At 56.9% G+C, this 13,606-nt stretch overlaps 6 non-coding genes across 6 annotated transcripts; all 6 read left to right on the top strand.

Moving 5' to 3' along the window:
• The first annotated feature begins 686 nt into the window (after positions 1-686).
• LOC148637893 (U2 spliceosomal RNA) lies at positions 687-877 on the top strand. Its single transcript, XR_015931231.1, has one exon. It is a non-coding gene; the product is annotated as a U2 spliceosomal RNA (small nuclear RNA).
• An 847-nt stretch (positions 878-1,724) lies between these two features.
• LOC148637892 (U2 spliceosomal RNA) lies at positions 1,725-1,915 on the top strand. The gene has a single exon (XR_015931230.1). It is a non-coding gene; the product is annotated as a U2 spliceosomal RNA (small nuclear RNA).
• An 847-nt stretch (positions 1,916-2,762) lies between these two features.
• LOC148637891 (U2 spliceosomal RNA) lies at positions 2,763-2,953 on the top strand. The gene has a single exon (XR_015931229.1). It is a non-coding gene; the product is annotated as a U2 spliceosomal RNA (small nuclear RNA).
• An 847-nt stretch (positions 2,954-3,800) lies between these two features.
• LOC148637890 (U2 spliceosomal RNA) lies at positions 3,801-3,991 on the top strand. Its single transcript, XR_015931227.1, has one exon. It is a non-coding gene; the product is annotated as a U2 spliceosomal RNA (small nuclear RNA).
• Positions 3,992-4,838: 847 nt separating this feature from the next.
• Positions 4,839-5,029, top strand: LOC148637889 (U2 spliceosomal RNA). The gene has a single exon (XR_015931226.1). It is a non-coding gene; the product is annotated as a U2 spliceosomal RNA (small nuclear RNA).
• A 6,420-nt stretch (positions 5,030-11,449) lies between these two features.
• Positions 11,450-11,643, top strand: LOC148637888 (U2 spliceosomal RNA). The gene has a single exon (XR_015931186.1). It is a non-coding gene; the product is annotated as a U2 spliceosomal RNA (small nuclear RNA).
• The last annotated feature ends 1,963 nt before the right edge of the window (positions 11,644-13,606 follow it).

The raw sequence follows: 13,606 nt of genomic DNA, 5'->3' as shown, positions 1-13,606 counted from the left end.
GTTCCCGTGCTCCCTCTGTGCGCTTTCCCGCGTCTCGACTCTCTGGGCAAGCAGGCCGGCCCCCTTTTCGGCTCCCGTGCGTTTTCCCTCCAAAAAACTTAGGTTTTTCAGCCTTTTCCCAGGGAGGCAGGCGTGGCTTGCTTGCTTGCTTGCTTGCTTGCTTGCTTGCTTGCGTGCGTGTCCGTCCCCGTCCCTGCAGGCGGGCCCCTTTCGACAGCTGGGCGTTTTCCCTCCAAAAAACTTAGTATATCCACCTTTTCTTTCTTTTTTTTCGGCAGGCAGGCAGGCAGGCGTGTGTGCGCGCGCGTCCCCGTCCCTCCCTCCCTCCCGAGAGAGAGCTGCCCCTTGCCTCTGCCCGCAGGTGCTGGCGCTCGGCTTTGGCTTGCAGCCGGTTGGGCGCAGCTGCTGCCGGTGGGAGGGGCCTAAGCTAAGGAGGCCGGGCGGCTGGCGCCCCCTGCGGCTGCGGTCGTTGTCGGGCCGTTGACAGAAGATCAAAGAGCAGGGCCCCCGCCCGGGACTGGCAGGAAGGCAGGCGGGCAGGCAAGAGAGAGGGGGAGCAGAGTCCCGCGGCAGGCCTCTGGCTGCAGGGAGGCCGGCAGCTGCGCGGGTCCCGGGCTCCAGAGGAGTCGGCCTGCGCCACTGTGCGCCAGCGGAACGCCCGCGCGTCGGTCCGCGCCTTTGTGGGCATCGCTTCTCGGCCTTTTGGCTAAGATCAAGTGTAGTATCTGTTCTTATCAGTTTAATATCTGATACGTCCCCCATCGGGGGACCACATATTAAACGGATTTTTGGAACAGGGAGCTGGATCAGGAGCTTGCTCCGTCCTCTCCACGCATCGGCCCGGTATTGCAGCGCCTCCGGGAGCGGTGCACCACCTTCTCTCAGCGGTGAAAAGACAGACGTAGGTAGCTAGGTAGCTAGCTAGCTAGCGAGCGAGCGAGCAAGCAAGCGAAGTGGACTGGAGCTCCTTCTTCTCGGGTCTCGTCCCTCGTCCCCCATCTGTGTGTCTCTGTGTTCTGTCTCTCTCTCGCCCTCTCGGTTCCCGTGCTCCCTCTGTGCGCTTTCCCGCGTCTCGACTCTCTGGGCAAGCAGGCCGGCCCCCTTTTCGGCTCCCGTGCGTTTTCCCTCCAAAAAACTTAGGTTTTTCAGCCTTTTCCCAGGGAGGCAGGCGTGGCTTGCTTGCTTGCTTGCTTGCTTGCTTGCTTGCTTGCGTGCGTGTCCGTCCCCGTCCCTGCAGGCGGGCCCCTTTCGACAGCTGGGCGTTTTCCCTCCAAAAAACTTAGTATATCCACCTTTTCTTTCTTTTTTTTCGGCAGGCAGGCAGGCAGGCGTGTGTGCGCGCGCGTCCCCGTCCCTCCCTCCCTCCCGAGAGAGAGCTGCCCCTTGCCTCTGCCCGCAGGTGCTGGCGCTCGGCTTTGGCTTGCAGCCGGTTGGGCGCAGCTGCTGCCGGTGGGAGGGGCCTAAGCTAAGGAGGCCGGGCGGCTGGCGCCCCCTGCGGCTGCGGTCGTTGTCGGGCCGTTGACAGAAGATCAAAGAGCAGGGCCCCCGCCCGGGACTGGCAGGAAGGCAGGCGGGCAGGCAAGAGAGAGGGGGAGCAGAGTCCCGCGGCAGGCCTCTGGCTGCAGGGAGGCCGGCAGCTGCGCGGGTCCCGGGCTCCAGAGGAGTCGGCCTGCGCCACTGTGCGCCAGCGGAACGCCCGCGCGTCGGTCCGCGCCTTTGTGGGCATCGCTTCTCGGCCTTTTGGCTAAGATCAAGTGTAGTATCTGTTCTTATCAGTTTAATATCTGATACGTCCCCCATCGGGGGACCACATATTAAACGGATTTTTGGAACAGGGAGCTGGATCAGGAGCTTGCTCCGTCCTCTCCACGCATCGGCCCGGTATTGCAGCGCCTCCGGGAGCGGTGCACCACCTTCTCTCAGCGGTGAAAAGACAGACGTAGGTAGCTAGGTAGCTAGCTAGCTAGCGAGCGAGCGAGCAAGCAAGCGAAGTGGACTGGAGCTCCTTCTTCTCGGGTCTCGTCCCTCGTCCCCCATCTGTGTGTCTCTGTGTTCTGTCTCTCTCTCGCCCTCTCGGTTCCCGTGCTCCCTCTGTGCGCTTTCCCGCGTCTCGACTCTCTGGGCAAGCAGGCCGGCCCCCTTTTCGGCTCCCGTGCGTTTTCCCTCCAAAAAACTTAGGTTTTTCAGCCTTTTCCCAGGGAGGCAGGCGTGGCTTGCTTGCTTGCTTGCTTGCTTGCTTGCTTGCTTGCGTGCGTGTCCGTCCCCGTCCCTGCAGGCGGGCCCCTTTCGACAGCTGGGCGTTTTCCCTCCAAAAAACTTAGTATATCCACCTTTTCTTTCTTTTTTTTCGGCAGGCAGGCAGGCAGGCGTGTGTGCGCGCGCGTCCCCGTCCCTCCCTCCCTCCCGAGAGAGAGCTGCCCCTTGCCTCTGCCCGCAGGTGCTGGCGCTCGGCTTTGGCTTGCAGCCGGTTGGGCGCAGCTGCTGCCGGTGGGAGGGGCCTAAGCTAAGGAGGCCGGGCGGCTGGCGCCCCCTGCGGCTGCGGTCGTTGTCGGGCCGTTGACAGAAGATCAAAGAGCAGGGCCCCCGCCCGGGACTGGCAGGAAGGCAGGCGGGCAGGCAAGAGAGAGGGGGAGCAGAGTCCCGCGGCAGGCCTCTGGCTGCAGGGAGGCCGGCAGCTGCGCGGGTCCCGGGCTCCAGAGGAGTCGGCCTGCGCCACTGTGCGCCAGCGGAACGCCCGCGCGTCGGTCCGCGCCTTTGTGGGCATCGCTTCTCGGCCTTTTGGCTAAGATCAAGTGTAGTATCTGTTCTTATCAGTTTAATATCTGATACGTCCCCCATCGGGGGACCACATATTAAACGGATTTTTGGAACAGGGAGCTGGATCAGGAGCTTGCTCCGTCCTCTCCACGCATCGGCCCGGTATTGCAGCGCCTCCGGGAGCGGTGCACCACCTTCTCTCAGCGGTGAAAAGACAGACGTAGGTAGCTAGGTAGCTAGCTAGCTAGCGAGCGAGCGAGCAAGCAAGCGAAGTGGACTGGAGCTCCTTCTTCTCGGGTCTCGTCCCTCGTCCCCCATCTGTGTGTCTCTGTGTTCTGTCTCTCTCTCGCCCTCTCGGTTCCCGTGCTCCCTCTGTGCGCTTTCCCGCGTCTCGACTCTCTGGGCAAGCAGGCCGGCCCCCTTTTCGGCTCCCGTGCGTTTTCCCTCCAAAAAACTTAGGTTTTTCAGCCTTTTCCCAGGGAGGCAGGCGTGGCTTGCTTGCTTGCTTGCTTGCTTGCTTGCTTGCTTGCGTGCGTGTCCGTCCCCGTCCCTGCAGGCGGGCCCCTTTCGACAGCTGGGCGTTTTCCCTCCAAAAAACTTAGTATATCCACCTTTTCTTTCTTTTTTTTCGGCAGGCAGGCAGGCAGGCGTGTGTGCGCGCGCGTCCCCGTCCCTCCCTCCCTCCCGAGAGAGAGCTGCCCCTTGCCTCTGCCCGCAGGTGCTGGCGCTCGGCTTTGGCTTGCAGCCGGTTGGGCGCAGCTGCTGCCGGTGGGAGGGGCCTAAGCTAAGGAGGCCGGGCGGCTGGCGCCCCCTGCGGCTGCGGTCGTTGTCGGGCCGTTGACAGAAGATCAAAGAGCAGGGCCCCCGCCCGGGACTGGCAGGAAGGCAGGCGGGCAGGCAAGAGAGAGGGGGAGCAGAGTCCCGCGGCAGGCCTCTGGCTGCAGGGAGGCCGGCAGCTGCGCGGGTCCCGGGCTCCAGAGGAGTCGGCCTGCGCCACTGTGCGCCAGCGGAACGCCCGCGCGTCGGTCCGCGCCTTTGTGGGCATCGCTTCTCGGCCTTTTGGCTAAGATCAAGTGTAGTATCTGTTCTTATCAGTTTAATATCTGATACGTCCCCCATCGGGGGACCACATATTAAACGGATTTTTGGAACAGGGAGCTGGATCAGGAGCTTGCTCCGTCCTCTCCACGCATCGGCCCGGTATTGCAGCGCCTCCGGGAGCGGTGCACCACCTTCTCTCAGCGGTGAAAAGACAGACGTAGGTAGCTAGGTAGCTAGCTAGCTAGCGAGCGAGCGAGCAAGCAAGCGAAGTGGACTGGAGCTCCTTCTTCTCGGGTCTCGTCCCTCGTCCCCCATCTGTGTGTCTCTGTGTTCTGTCTCTCTCTCGCCCTCTCGGTTCCCGTGCTCCCTCTGTGCGCTTTCCCGCGTCTCGACTCTCTGGGCAAGCAGGCCGGCCCCCTTTTCGGCTCCCGTGCGTTTTCCCTCCAAAAAACTTAGGTTTTTCAGCCTTTTCCCAGGGAGGCAGGCGTGGCTTGCTTGCTTGCTTGCTTGCTTGCTTGCTTGCTTGCGTGCGTGTCCGTCCCCGTCCCTGCAGGCGGGCCCCTTTCGACAGCTGGGCGTTTTCCCTCCAAAAAACTTAGTATATCCACCTTTTCTTTCTTTTTTTTCGGCAGGCAGGCAGGCAGGCGTGTGTGCGCGCGCGTCCCCGTCCCTCCCTCCCTCCCGAGAGAGAGCTGCCCCTTGCCTCTGCCCGCAGGTGCTGGCGCTCGGCTTTGGCTTGCAGCCGGTTGGGCGCAGCTGCTGCCGGTGGGAGGGGCCTAAGCTAAGGAGGCCGGGCGGCTGGCGCCCCCTGCGGCTGCGGTCGTTGTCGGGCCGTTGACAGAAGATCAAAGAGCAGGGCCCCCGCCCGGGACTGGCAGGAAGGCAGGCGGGCAGGCAAGAGAGAGGGGGAGCAGAGTCCCGCGGCAGGCCTCTGGCTGCAGGGAGGCCGGCAGCTGCGCGGGTCCCGGGCTCCAGAGGAGTCGGCCTGCGCCACTGTGCGCCAGCGGAACGCCCGCGCGTCGGTCCGCGCCTTTGTGGGCATCGCTTCTCGGCCTTTTGGCTAAGATCAAGTGTAGTATCTGTTCTTATCAGTTTAATATCTGATACGTCCCCCATCGGGGGACCACATATTAAACGGATTTTTGGAACAGGGAGCTGGATCAGGAGCTTGCTCCGTCCTCTCCACGCATCGGCCCGGTATTGCAGCGCCTCCGGGAGCGGTGCACCACCTTCTCTCAGCGGTGAAAAGACAGACGTAGGTAGCTAGGTAGCTAGCTAGCTAGCGAGCGAGCGAGCAAGCAAGCGAAGTGGACTGGAGCTCCTTCTTCTCGGGTCTCGTCCCTCGTCCCCCATCTGTGTGTCTCTGTGTTCTGTCTCTCTCTCGCCCTCTCGGTTCCCGTGCTCCCTCTGTGCGCTTTCCCGCGTCTCGACTCTCTGGGCAAGCAGGCCGGCCCCCTTTTCGGCTCCCGTGCGTTTTCCCTCCAAAAAACTTAGGTTTTTCAGCCTTTTCCCAGGGAGGCAGGCGTGGCTTGCTTGCTTGCTTGCTTGCTTGCTTGCTTGCTTGCGTGCGTGTCCGTCCCCGTCCCTGCAGGCGGGCCCCTTTCGACAGCTGGGCGTTTTCCCTCCAAAAAACTTAGTATATCCACCTTTTCTTTCTTTTTTTTCGGCAGGCAGGCAGGCAGGCGTGTGTGCGCGCGCGTCCCCGTCCCTCCCTCCCTCCCGAGAGAGAGCTGCCCCTTGCCTCTGCCCGCAGGTGCTGGCGCTCGGCTTTGGCTTGCAGCCGGTTGGGCGCAGCTGCTGCCGGTGGGAGGGGCCTAAGCTAAGGAGGCCGGGCGGCTGGCGCCCCCTGCGGCTGCGGTCGTTGTCGGGCCGTTGACAGAAGATCAAAGAGCAGGGCCCCCGCCCGGGACTGGCAGGAAGGCAGGCGGGCAGGCAAGAGAGAGGGGGAGCAGAGTCCCGCGGCAGGCCTCTGGCTGCAGGGAGGCCGGCAGCTGCGCGGGTCCCGGGCTCCAGAGGAGTCGGCCTGCGCCACTGTGCGCCAGCGGAACGCCCGCGCGTCGGTCCGCGCCTTTGTGGGCATCGCTTCTCGGCCTTTTGGCCAAGATCTAAAGATACGTGGCATGACCGCGGTCTGAGGACTTGACAAAAGGCGAAGACAACGAAGGCGAAGAGGAGAAGGAGAAGACAGCGGACAACGGAACCAGACCAGACGGGCGGAACCTTACCATCAGAAGACCGAAGCAGAAGTCCACCAAGGTCACCACGGGTAGTCGCCCTGGGTTGAGCCCAGGGGGCGAAGTGGGGCCTCCAAGATGACAGCGGTCGAAGGTGGTGAGTGGGCCCGCGGTTCGGCGGCTGTGCACCCTCTGTCCCGTGAGGGGCAGATGCGGTGCACAGTGCGTTTTGTTGTGAAGGAGGCAGAGAAGAAGAAGGAATGGATGAACCGTGAGCGGTTTGAAAGAGTAGTCCTGATGAAGGCTCTAGGGATTAAATTGAAGGACATTGATTGTCTACAAGATTTCCCAGTCAGAGGGATATACGACCTGTCGCTTGCATCGGATGAACTTTGTGAGAAAGCCTGGGAAAAGGTGTGTGAAGGAAGAGATGTGGAACCGCTTAATGATTTCTTGATAGAGCCTTTGTTTGCCAGGGAGCTCAGGACTCTGACAATTCACCTATTTAATCATCGGGTCCCAGAAAGAGACGTAATCACCTTTTTATCCAGATTTGTGGACGTGCAGGGAGAAGGTCAAAAAGATTTAGATGTCCTCAGAGTGTGGACCGGTAAAAGAAGATACACGGTGCGGCTAAAACCTAAGCCATCTGAGGGTGAGGGAGTGGTACATCCCCCGGCTTATTTCACGATTGGGCCTAATAGAGGCTACCTCTTCTATCCAGGCCAACCGGTGACGTGCAAGAAGTGTTTCCAGAGGGGTCATGTAGCGGCGAACTGTCCTGGCGGTGTGTGTAGAAAGTGTAAGGCCACAACTCACGAAACTAAGGACTGTACTAAGGTCTTAACGTGCGACCTGTGTGGGGCAGAAGGCCATGTGTACAGGGTTTGTCCGATGAAGAGTCGAAGTTTTGCAGATGTGGTGCGGACTTCGGCAGAGGGCCCGAGGAGAGAGGAGAGCAGACCACAGCAGAAGACCGCGACCACCCAGAGGACACAAGCAGACGCAAGAGAAGAAAGAGACGACAGACCAGAGGAGATGCCAAAGGCGACCAAGGTACCTGAAGAGGCGCGTCCGGGGACCTCGTCGTGGGCGGAAGTGATGGACAGGGCAGAGTCGGAGTCGCCGGAGTGGGTTACCCAGCCTAGCAGGGCTGCAAAGAGGAAGTCGGCGGCAGAGAAGAGAAGAATGAGGTCCGACGAGTGCGTGTTCGAGACTGTGGCTAATCGTTTTCAGGTCCTAGCTGTTGAGGAGGACTCGGGGAACAGTGACGTCGAGGCAGAGAAGGGAGAAGACGGAGAGAGAGGACAGAGAATGCCGAGACGGAAAAAGGCGATTGCTGTAAAGAGGGCGAGGGGGGAGTGTAAGAAAGGGGGTAGGAAGGAGGTAGGGGTGGAGGGGGGTGTAGAGGGAGAGGGAGAGGGAGGTAGGGAGGGGGGGAGTAGGGAGGAAGGGGAACAGAGGGAGAGGGGTGGAGAGCAGGGTGAGGAGGCTGACCCCTTGGAGGCCTCTGCTGAGGTCAGTACCCTCGACGACCCCATACCCCCGGGCCAGGGCGATATAGTGGTGGAACAGGAGGATTTCGTTTCAGAGACCTCAGAACAGTCGGGGAAAGACGGCGGTATCCACCTCCTGACCTCCGATGATCCTGGGGTAAGTCCATCATCCCTGGGGGAGGGGTCCCCGCAGGTTATGAGTGTGGGTGGGAATCTCCTCAGTCCTCTTGGAATAGAGAGTGCTTTTAGTTTGGGAGACGGGTTGCAGCTGCAGACTCCCTTTGACCCAACATGAGTCGTACCGTATGTACTATTAACGCCAGAGGGCTTAAAAATCATAGTAAGCGGATTGGCGTCTTCAAATGGTTAGAAGCGCGCCATTTCGGCTTTTGTTTCTTGCAGGAAGTACACTTAGGCACAAAAGGTGATATTGTCACCTTTAAGAGAGACTGGGTAAAAGGGGAGTCCTGGTGGAGTGTAGGGGGAGTGCACTCATCCGGAATCGGGATCCTATGTGGAACCCCGAATTTCTCTGTAAGCGAAGTTAACTGCATAGTCCCAGGAAGGCTAATGATTGTAGATGGGGCATGGGAAAGATTGCAGGTACGTTTAATAGCTGTCTACGGGCCTGCCGAAAGGCGGCTCCAGGGGGCGTTTTTGAAGGACCTTGAGCCACATCTGTACACCAATAGAGTGGTGGTGATGGGAGGGGATTTTAATATTGATGTATGTGATGCGAGTGGTGTGAGTGTGAGTGATCTTAAAGAATTAATATCACGGTTTCACCTAAAAGATGGTCACAAGGACTATAGTCAGGGACAGAGAATGCACACATGGAGTAATGGAAGGGGTGTCTTCAGAAGACTTGATTATATCTTCACCACCCTACGTGGGTTGACACAGGCGGCAACGGTTACTCCGGTATGGTTTTCAGATCATCTGTTGCTGTCGGTTGATTTGATACCAGATGGTATGGACCCTAAATCAAACTACTGGAAACTGAACACGAAAGTGTTATTGGAAGCCGATTATCAGAGTTTGATAGTTGCGCTTTTGGATCGGTTCCAGTTACAGAGGGGGCGGTACCAGACAGCGGTGCTGTGGTGGGAAGCCTGTAAAAGGGCGATCTCCAAGGCTTCTATCTCATACTGTAGCCAAAAGAAGGTAGCAGAGAGAGGAGAGCTTGTGAGATTGCAGCAGGAACTAGAAGAGCAGTATGTGGTTTCCAACCAGGGTGGTGCTTTCGACATGACAAAAGTTTCTGAGCTTAAACTCAGACTGAAAGAACTTTGGGTAGAGAGAGCTAAGGATTTTTTGTTTAGGTTGAAGGGTAACCTGATTGAGGGGGAGGAGAGGTGCTCAGCCCAGTTTTTTGGCTCGGTCAGAGCCAGACAGAAGAGGACTCTCTTCGAGGGTCTGAGGAGAGAAGATGGGTCCAGGGTCAGAGACATAGAAGGCATGGTGAGGTGTGCAACTAATTTTTACAAGGTTTTATTTTCAGAGAAACCAGTGGATGAGAGTTTGTGGGATGAGTGGTTGATTGGGTTTGACAGGAAGATTGATGGTATGGAAGGTGTGGGTGAGGCCCTAACAATGACTGAGATTGGAGAAGCCATTGGTGGCCTGCGTAGAGGTACCACCCCGGGGATGGACGGACTCCCGACGGAATTTTATGTAACCTTCCGAGAAAGGTTACTACCGGTGTTGTTGGAGGTTTATAACGAAGTCCTGAGGGAGGGTGAACTCGGCAGAACGATGAGGACAGGTATTATGTCTCTGGTGTTTAAGAAAGGAGACAAGGAAGATCTGGAGAACTGGAGGCCGATCCAATTACTCTGTTCCGATTATAAGATCTTGGCCAGAGTATTGGGGAGACGGCTGAGGAAGGTGATGCCGGACCTGATAAGTAAAGACCAAACCTGCAGTGTGGAGGGTAGAAACGTAAAGTGGAACCTGCAGTTGATCAGGGACGTCATTGAATGGGTGGAGGACAGGAACCTTGAGATGATGCTTGTGAGCCTAGACCAAAATAAGGCCTTTGACCGGGTGCATCACTCATTCCTTTGGGAGGTGATGAGAAGAGTGGGGCTGGATGAGGGCCTCATCAGATGGATCAAGGTTTTGTATAATAATGTCATCTCAAGGGTATGCATCAACGGTATGCTTGGCATGGGCATTCCGGTCAGGTGTGGGGTGAGACAGGGATGCCCTCTGTCCCCCTTATTATATGTGCTGTACATAGAACCCTTTCTGCATCGGATTCGTGGGGATCCTCGAGTGGAAGGGGTGGTGGTTCCTGGGAGTGGAGGAGAACAGGCGAAAATAGCAGCCTATGCAGACGATATTTCTCTGTTTCTTAGCACTGACAGAAGTCTTCACCAAGTACTACAGATAGCAGATAGTATGACCAAAGGGACAGGTGCTTTTTTGAACAAAGCAAAGTGTACGGTTAAATACTTCGGTAGATGGAAGGAAAGACAAGATGTGACGGGCGGTCTTACCTTGGTGACGGGACCGGTTAAAATTCTGGGAGTTCTTTTTCATACGCAGGACTCCGCCAGGATCAACTGGGACCTGAGGCTGGGGAAGGTAAATCAAAAGATCGGTATGTGGTTGAATAGGTCGCTGACGTACACAGGGAAAGTACTAGTCCTAAAGGTAGACATACTGCCATTGCTGCTTCATTTGGCTTGTGTGTTCCCTCTGCCTGCTCGGCTGCGTCGAAACCTGGTGAGGGCGGTCTTCCACTTCGTTTGGAGTGGGGGGCATGAGTACATCAAGAGAGCGGATATGTGCAGGCCAGTGGAGGAGGGTGGTAGGTCGGTTCCAGACTTCCCGTTGAAACTAGACACAATATTTGTCGCAAATTTGTGTAAAACACTATACGAAGATCCGGATCACCTTTGTGTATGTTTTATCCGTTTGTGGTTTGCGAATACGATGAAGCACCTGGTAGTCTGGACGAATACAACGCCGAAGGCGCAAAAATTGCCCTGGCATTATAGACATGCGGTGGTGTGGTTACAGAAGCACCCAGGGTTCAGAAAGGGCTTGGGGGCTACGGACCACAAACAGATGTATAGGACTATCATGGAGAAGGGGGAACCTGCAGTGGTGGGGGTGTCGGAGGAGGAGTGGCGGCAGATCCAGCCGGTGGGTCTAGAAAACAGACTCAAGGACCTAAACTGGCGGGCTCTCTGGAACAGGTTGCCGGTGAGGGACACGCTCTACAGGCATGGGTTGTCCAGACAGGATAAGTGCCCGCAGCCTGGCTGTTCTGAGGTCGAAACCCTGCTTCACGTTTTCTGGGGCTGTGTTTTCGCCCAAAGGGTGTGGGGTCACAGTGCTGAATTATTACAGAAAGTCGCTGTTGATTTTGTTTTAAGCAGTCGGGTGGTGTTTCGGGGAGTAAAGGGGGTGAGAAAATGGAATAATGAATTTGTGTTATGGTATATAATTAGTTTGGTTAAATTTTATATATGGGTAGCGAGGAGGGAGGTGGTGGAGCATGGCAGTTGTGTTTCAGCCTTATCTGTATTTAGCAAAGGCAAAAATGAAGTTACTAGACGTGTTCGGTGGGACATCTTACGGTGGGGTTTTGCTGCGGCCAAAGAAAGATGGAAGGGATTAATTTCTTTGGGGTGTTAAATTGATTTCTGTATATGGGTTTGTTTTATAATAATATAAGGAATGTTGGGGATGGAGGAGGGATCTTTTTTGCATACAGGGCGGGATTATGGTAATGTAACGGTTTTGTGTTTATGGTTCTGATGTCTGTTTCTTTTGTGATTCTATTTTCGAAATGAACCAATATGAATACTGTTGTACTAACATTTTCATGACCGTTTGATTTGTGTTTCGGATTGTTGAGTGTAATAGTATAAGGGTTGTTGTTAGTGTTACAGAGGGAGGCTGGTTTAGGGTATGTTTGAATGTTGGGGAAGGGTGTGGTTGTCTTACTGTGCTGTGTTGAAGTTTGTTATGTTTGTAATAAAAAACATAAAAAAAAAAAAAAAAAAAAATCTGTTCTTATCAGTTTAATATCTGATACGTCCCCCATCGGGGGACCACATATTAAACGGATTTTTGGAACAGGGAGCTGGATCAGGAGCTTGCTCCGTCCTCTCCACGCATCGGCCCGGTATTGCAGCGCCTCCGGGAGCGGTGCACCACCTTCTCTCAGCGGTGAAAAGACAGACGTAGGTAGCTAGGTAGCTAGCTAGCTAGCGAGCGAGCGAGCAAGCAAGCGAAGTGGACTGGAGCTCCTTCTTCTCGGGTCTCGTCCCTCGTCCCCCATCTGTGTGTCTCTGTGTTCTGTCTCTCTCTCGCCCTCTCGGTTCCCGTGCTCCCTCTGTGCGCTTTCCCGCGTCTCGACTCTCTGGGCAAGCAGGCCGGCCCCCTTTTCGGCTCCCGTGCGTTTTCCCTCCAAAAAACTTAGGTTTTTCAGCCTTTTCCCAGGGAGGCAGGCGTGGCTTGCTTGCTTGCTTGCTTGCTTGCTTGCTTGCTTGCGTGCGTGTCCGTCCCCGTCCCTGCAGGCGGGCCCCTTTCGACAGCTGGGCGTTTTCCCTCCAAAAAACTTAGTATATCCACCTTTTCTTTCTTTTTTTTCGGCAGGCAGGCAGGCAGGCGTGTGTGCGCGCGCGTCCCCGTCCCTCCCTCCCTCCCGAGAGAGAGCTGCCCCTTGCCTCTGCCCGCAGGTGCTGGCGCTCGGCTTTGGCTTGCAGCCGGTTGGGCGCAGCTGCTGCCGGTGGGAGGGGCCTAAGCTAAGGAGGCCGGGCGGCTGGCGCCCCCTGCGGCTGCGGTCGTTGTCGGGCCGTTGACAGAAGATCAAAGAGCAGGGCCCCCGCCCGGGACTGGCAGGAAGGCAGGCGGGCAGGCAAGAGAGAGGGGGAGCAGAGTCCCGCGGCAGGCCTCTGGCTGCAGGGAGGCCGGCAGCTGCGCGGGTCCCGGGCTCCAGAGGAGTCGGCCTGCGCCACTGTGCGCCAGCGGAACGCCCGCGCGTCGGTCCGCGCCTTTGTGGGCATCGCTTCTCGGCCTTTTGGCCAAGATCTGAGGATACGTGGCTTGACCGCGGTCTGACGGCTTGCCAGAAGTACGGGAAGGGCGGCGGCGGCGGCGGAGCGGTGGACGGTTGCTGGGGAGAGGACTTGGAGGGAAGGAGACGCTACCGGTGGAGGAGTCCAGTCTTTGGAGGAACATCAGCGGGGAACACCATCGAGCCACCACTGGAATCGCTCTGGGTTGAGCCCAGGGGGTGAAGGTGGGGCTCCCAGATGACATCTACAACCGGTAGGATGGCGTCGGGGATGGCGACCGGACCTTCATTGTCCCGTGAGGGACAAATGAAGGACACGGTGCGCTTTGTCTTGAAAGAGGAAGGAGATAGAGAAGGTTGGATGGTCAGGAGTGTCTTCGAGAAGGCCATTTTGGGCAAGATCTTGGGCGTGAAGAAGGAGAACGTGTTATGCCTGCAGGATTTTTACTGGAAAGGCACATACGATATTACTCTGCATTCTAGTAATCTTTGCGACGAGTTTTGGGCCAAGACTCAAAGTTTAAAAGATCAGGCACCTCTTGATAAGTTTCATATTGAGCCACTATTTGCAAGAGAATTACGCACTCTGACTGTGCATTTGTTCAACCCTCGTGTGCTTGAGGAGGACATTATGACTTTTTTGAGGCGGTTTGTTGACGTACAGGGGGCAGGCAGGAAGATAATCGACGCCGAAGGATACTGGACAGGGAAAAGATCATATGCAGTGCGCCTGAGGTCTAAACCCGGGGCAGAAGGGGGACTGTTACATCCGCCCGCCTTCTTCTCCATTGGGGCAAACCGTGGTTCCATGTATTATCCCGGTCAACCATTAACGTGTCGGAACTGTGGCGGGCACGGACATTTTCAGACTGAATGCAGAGAAGTAGCATGTAGGAGGTGCGGAAAGATGGGCCACCTGGCGAAGGATTGTAATAGCGCCCTAATGTGTAATCTTTGTGGGGCTACAGGGCATGTATTTAAAGACTGTCCAAAAAGAGCCAGAAGTTTTGCTAATATAGTCAAAGAGAAAAACTTACCTGCCAAGGATACAGGTGGTGGTGCGGCGGAGGCCTGGCGACGGTCTGGGGGACCCCAAGAGGGAG

Source organism: Lepisosteus platostomus, unplaced genomic scaffold (genome assembly GCF_059453375.1).
Source record: "Lepisosteus platostomus isolate fLepPlt1 unplaced genomic scaffold, fLepPlt1.hap1 Scaffold_105_H1, whole genome shotgun sequence".
Classification (NCBI taxonomy): domain Eukaryota; kingdom Metazoa; phylum Chordata; class Actinopteri; order Semionotiformes; family Lepisosteidae; genus Lepisosteus; species Lepisosteus platostomus.
This window is presented reverse-complemented; position numbering and strand designations above follow the sequence as displayed.